The sequence below is a fragment of the Stegodyphus dumicola genome, chromosome 4, assembly GCF_044657685.1.
Source record: "Stegodyphus dumicola isolate Sdum_Otavi_A_Nest chromosome 4, ASM4465768v1".
In the NCBI taxonomy this organism is placed as follows: Eukaryota; Metazoa; Arthropoda; class Arachnida; order Araneae; family Eresidae; genus Stegodyphus; species Stegodyphus dumicola.
Window position 1 is genome coordinate 39,707,554 of NC_140771.1, and position 6,396 is coordinate 39,713,949.

Genomic DNA, 6,396 nt, shown 5'->3' on the forward strand with positions numbered 1-6,396 from the left:
CGGGAATGATCACCATAGATGATGGCACGAATTTTTAAAGCTAAGCTAACAGAAGAGTTTTTGAGTCGGTTAGAGACCTTGCCAAAATTTTCTGTGCCAGGTTTTCCGCAGTTAAACGGTTTGGTGGAAAGAGGGATCGGAACGATGAAATCAGTATTTCGTCATGCGATAGATATACAAGGACGAAGTTGTGATAAACAGTTCCACATTTATTATGGGTTTGTCGGGAGATACTAACTGAACTACTGGAATCTCACCATTTTTCTCAATGTACAGGCCAGTAACAGTGGGACTTTGGGTGATACTTAAATCAAGTTGGGTAGATGAGATAATATCACCATAACGAGTTGGCGATCGATAACGGAATATTTAATTTTATTTAGAAATAAGTTACAGAAAATGGAACAATTCGCTAAAGAAAATTCCGAAACTAAGTAGCAGAAGTATGTTCATTATCACAATTTGAGAAATACAGAAAGAGAATTTGAGATAGGAGATGAAATAGTAAGTATTATTAATACAAACTTCCACAAATAAACTTTACTCGAAATGGACAGGGCAGGCAATGATAGTTGAGAAAAGGTCTCCACATTCGTGTTTGGTGAAGTTGCCGGATGAATCGGTTAGACATCTTCAAAAAATAAGTTTCAGAAATACATACAACCCATAAACACAATAGGGATAATTTACGGAACTTATGCAGAATTCAGAGAGGTGTAGCACGTCTCTGTTTAAAGTAACCCGAAAACGGAAACGTTGTTAAATAAGAGTGGTACTTTAGACGACTGGAAACATTTAGATAGAGCACAGAAATATCAAATGGATGAGGGCTTATCGCGGGAAATCAAATAAACCCATTTTCCAAGCAAAATGCACATGAACTTCGATATAAGGTAGCTGCAGCAGACTATTCGTCAATATTGGATATCCATAAAAGGTATTTGAAAATACCCATGGAGAACGAAAGCTGACATCTTAAAATTTTCAGTTCTCCGTAGGGTTAGTATCAATGGAACGTGATGCCGTTCGGAATCTCAGGTACTATCAAAACCTTCCAAACTCTTTAGACCCTGTAGTGATTATGCGGAAAGTTTCATTAATGACATAATTGTTTATTCGTCAACACAGGAGGAACACATTAAGCATTTAAGAGAGGTGCTGAGTACTATCAAAAGAGAAACAAAGCAAAAGGAATTTTTGCCTTAAACAAATTCGAAACAAGGACAACAAAACTACACTGCAGACCGACCATAACCCTTTGAAATATTTCACCGAATGGATACCCATAATGCTAGGTTACAAAGATAAATTTATGTTCTCTAGATCTATCTAGATTCCAAGTGACTGTTATGCATAAACCAGGAACAAAATACTCAGATGCAGATGCCTTGTTCAGAATCCCGAATGACTGACAAGAAGAATAACTGGCAAATAAAGCAAAAGAATTTTTTTTTTTTTTTAATTTACTGTGTGGTATACTGTTCATTGCTGAAATGTCAAAAAAAAAAAAATTATATTGGTATTGGAATATTTTGTCGTTATTGTAACTCTAGCAAAGAAAATGTTCATTGCTGACATGTCTAAGAATTACACTGGTGTGCAAAAATTAAGGACGAGACGGTTTTTTCAATATAACTTTGTACAAAAGCTTTCCAAATCAACACATTTAATACCGTAAGATCCCCAATACGTAAGGACATGAGTAATGTAAGCAACACTTACTAAAAGAGAAATCAGAGGGATAAAAAAAAGCTTTATTGAAAAAGTAGCATGGAGCACAATGCGACTGAAGGCCGAAACATCCCTGTGATGGGTGTCCAGCAAGAAACATCCGGTCTTTAATAGGGGATATGATCTCCCCTGACTGCTAGGCAGGTTTCACAGCATCTGCCCATGCTGAGAATGAGGGTGTCTCGTCTTGCAGCACCAATCGAAGCTCCGGAATCGTTACTGGTGGTAAGGTACGAGCTGCCAAGCGTCTGCCTAGAAAATCCCATACATGCTCGATGGGATTGAGACCTGGAGATCGTGCCGGCCAATCCTTACGTTCAATATCCTCACTCTCTAAGAGCTGTTCGGCAGCTACTGTGCGATGACATGGTACATTGTCGTCCATGAAAAGGAACTGCGGACCCATAGCGCCTCTAAAAAGACGCACATATGGAAGATGAATCTCATTACAATAACGGGTCCCGTTGACTGAACCTGCGTCGAAGATGTGAAGGTCTGTACGACTACCAAGCATGATGCCTTCCCAAACGAGAACACCGCCACCTCCATACCTGTCCCTTTCAATGATGTTCGAGGGATGATTGCGGCCTCCCCGCTCTCTCCAGATGAGTATGCATTGAGAATCGCTACTCAGACTGAATCTGCTCTCATCTGTAAAGAGTACTTGTCCCCATTCCTTGTCTCTCCAATTCCGGTGTTCCCGGCACCACAGAGAACGCCTTCTCCGATGGGCAGGCATTAGAGGTACACACCGTACAGGGCGTCGTGCAAACAGACCACCACCTTGCAGTCTTCTGGCCACGGTAAAACGCGATATCGGTCGTCCAGTCGCCTGTGTTGTGTGTCTAGCGATTTCTCCCGCTGTCTGCCGCCTGTTTCTTCTGGCCTGTAAGGCAATATACCGGTCATCTGCGGGTGTGGTTCCTCGTGGACGAACACTACTAAACCCTCGGATAGCTGTTCCTGTAGTTTGAAATTGTCTCCAAAGTCGTGAAACGATGCTGTGAGCAATTCCGAACTCTGCAGCCACACTTGTCACACTGCGGCCTCCAACTTCCCAATGATTCGACCTTGGGTAAAAGCATCCAGATGTCGTCTAACAGATTGATTATTCGCCATTTCTCGCTGAGGCAGCAACTCGGTGTGATTTTAACTGCTATACGGCGTGCAATCTCTTTGCCAGAAATACTGATCTTACACCGACAACATGCTTTATACTACTCAGACACTCCCCCATTACGTCTACCTGCATATCTGCACATGTGCTACCGTACATCACCTTACTTAATCTCCTGATTGGTCTTTCTGTCCGCTCTGCCTCTTCGTTCAGCTGATATGCTAATTTTTCGACTTTGTCCTTAATTTTTGCACACCAGTGTATATGGGTATTAGAATGCTTTTGTCTGGTATTGTAACTCTAAGAAAGGAAATTTTGATATGAGCAGCGCTTATATTTTGTATGTTTTTTTTTTTTTTTTCTTTCTTTTTTGTTTGTTTGCTTGTTTATGGTTATTTTTTACTCTCGGTATAAATCCCTTTTTATGCTGTCCAATTTTATAGTCCCTCCCCCCTTGCGAGTGTGTGTCTGCTGCGCTGTTCTGTGCCTAGGAGGACGGGGTGTACTGTGCTGTTCTGTAGGTATATGTGCATAATAATTTTTAGTGATGATAAAGATGTAAATACAAATAGCAAAGTGGTATTTGGAACTTACTTGGCACAGTGAGTTTCCATCGAAAAGAGCGAGACTCGAAAATCAAATCACAATGAGTATATTAGATAAAAGCTTCTAAAAATTTAATCTATACAGCACAAAAAATAACAGCAAATAACTTGAGCAGAATGCGGATACTGAATAATTTCCTCTCAGCACGTGGGAAATATTGTGAATTCTCAAACTCACTCTCAGAGTAAACTCCAGCATGAAATTCATCTAACTCTCTTTAAATGTTACAGTTGATTGATATTTAATTCATGACCTAGCTCTCGCTAAGTTAGCGGACATTACTTCAAGCCGATAGGACATCCAAAGCCCAATTTCTATTAATGCAGTACAAAAGCGTTGTGTATGCATTTCTCCAATCAGCAAGCGAATTCATTTTGATCGACATCTGCTCTGTGTGGTGACAGAAACTTTTGTCTATAAATATCGCTACTACCAAAATGCAGCCCCTTTCTCCTGCTTCACTCGCTACTTGCTAAGACATGCATCATTCATTGCTCCAACTCGCCTTTATCTAAGAGGATGTAAGCTATATAAAATTATGAGGGTGCATAATGCACTCAAAATGATGATTTGTGAATATGGTTATGCATGTCAAGTCTTTCTCCATTATGAAATAAAACTATGTAGAATCAACAGCTACATCTGAAAGCTTTCCTTCTCTGTTACGTCATCTCATGTATCAGTATATATAAAGTGGAGGTTCACCTGCACATGGTGTTGGTGTGGCCAGTAATGTTACTGCAAGGGAGGCTACGTCATCCCTGATAGCACCAGAAAAGGTGGAGATTGTAGAGTGGATGAGTTCGCATGCTGCTGCCATGGAATCAAAGATGTATTAGTGGCAACACCAAAATGTTTAGGTTCATCAAGTGGCAATGGCCACCATGATAACGGTAACTGCAGTAATGGCAACTATGGATTACTGTGATGACACAAGAGTGTATCTGTTGTCATCTTCTGCAAAGAATTTAAATTACTGTTAAAAATATTGCAAAGAATAAATTCCATAATACTCCTTTCATTTCACACACACACACACACACACACACATAATAATCATTCACACATAGGCTTTTATCGAAAGCCTCAGCTTTCTGACACCTGAGGGTCTCTTTCACAGTTTCAGACTTGTGGGTTTTTTTTTTAATTCCCAGGTGCCAGCCCCTTCCCACAAATTCACTGTGAAGTCATTGACCAATGATAGTATTAAAAACTATTAGTCTGCTTTTTGTTTGTCAGCCTCTATTTTATGATAACCATCTTGAAAAATATATCTTTTATTGTTGAAAGGGGATAGACTTAATCTGTTCTAATGAACAGTGAAGAGATGGTGTTTCTTACTTGCAATTCTATGTTGAATTTCTCATCTAGGCTGCAGGCTTTGGAGGCATTTCTTGTAAGTTTCATGCATGATTTTGTTTCTCACAACATGACGTGAAGCTTCCTTTGCTGTCTTCTTCTGCTCTGCCTCCGACAAAAAAGAGTACACTTTAGGTCGCAAACCAACAAATTTGTAGCCTATTTTTCATGAAAATTCATCCTTCACACATCCAATTTTCTTGATATTTTTAAGACTGTAAAGAGGATGATTGTGGGCACTCAGATGTATCATAAATGTTGCTATGATGTTGCATATCCTCATATATATATCCTTCACATGAATTTCATAGGTGAGAGAATCTGTATCCGTGAATAATAGAGAAGCATTTTCTCCGTACACCTTCTTCATGATGTTATAATGGAAGTTGTACATGAGAATTTTACTCAATTCTAAATTAACAAAACCCACATAGCTTGGGCGATTTAAAGTGATGCTGTTTCTTAATCTCTCCACCGCAATAAGATTCTCACTAAAAATTTTAAACCTTTTAAAATTGGGATAAGTTACCAGTTTTTCTGCTTTTTTGTGGGTGTTCTCAAGTTGTATGTTCATTCCATTCCTTATATTTTCCAAAGCTTTACCATACAATTAATATACAATAGCTTAAAAAAATCTTTCTCAAAGGTGGATTTTGCATTTTTGCACTACTCCAGTTTAAATTCAATGTAATGTTTTAGTAATGATTTCTGTTTAAATTTCATAATTCTATGCACTGCTGTTAATATCAAACCTTGCTTCAAACAAAATTGTAAATTCTTATAATATGCAATATAATTTTTCTTATCTTTTAAACTGGTAATTAATTTCATTTGACTATTGCAATTTTGATGGGGCAGGATGTTCAGGGAGAAAGGAGAAAGATCTTCTAAATTAATTTTCAGCTTTTCAGGTACAAGGGGATAATTGTTATGGGCATCGTGCAGTTCGGGAGGATATTTCAAATCCAATTCCAAAATATATCCTTCAGTGGAATCTTCACTAATGGAGAGAATCATTCTGATGTCACTCCTTTCGCTGGCATGCATTCATATTCACTATATGGCAATGATTGGAGCATCGCCCAACAGTACTAGCTGTTTGCGTCTAAATACATAAGTGTCTGGTTTCTGCAGATAGTGATTATTGACCTGTGCCCACCACTTTGTAATCACCGAAATTCCACCTCCTACACTCTATTCTATGAATAGATGCATACATCCGTTAAGAGTTCCACAATATGATCAATCATTTTTAGGCATGCTTGCCAGGACAGAGCGGGCGACATCATAACATGTGCACAATCTATTTCATAAAATTGTATGCACAGCTTTTGAAAAATATCGACTACATCTACCAGCTGGAGGGCATCTGGCTTCACCTACAAGCCACGATATTCTTCCATTACCTGAATCTTGAAGTTCTTCCACATTACCTGCACATATTCATAATCTGCCAAGGAAATTTTCTCATCCTTTAAACTATTAATGAAAGGCGGAAGGAGCTGCTAAGGCCATCTCTTCAAACATATCGAAGGGCTGGATATAGTCATAAGGGTAAATACCATTCTTCAAGAGAAGAAAAA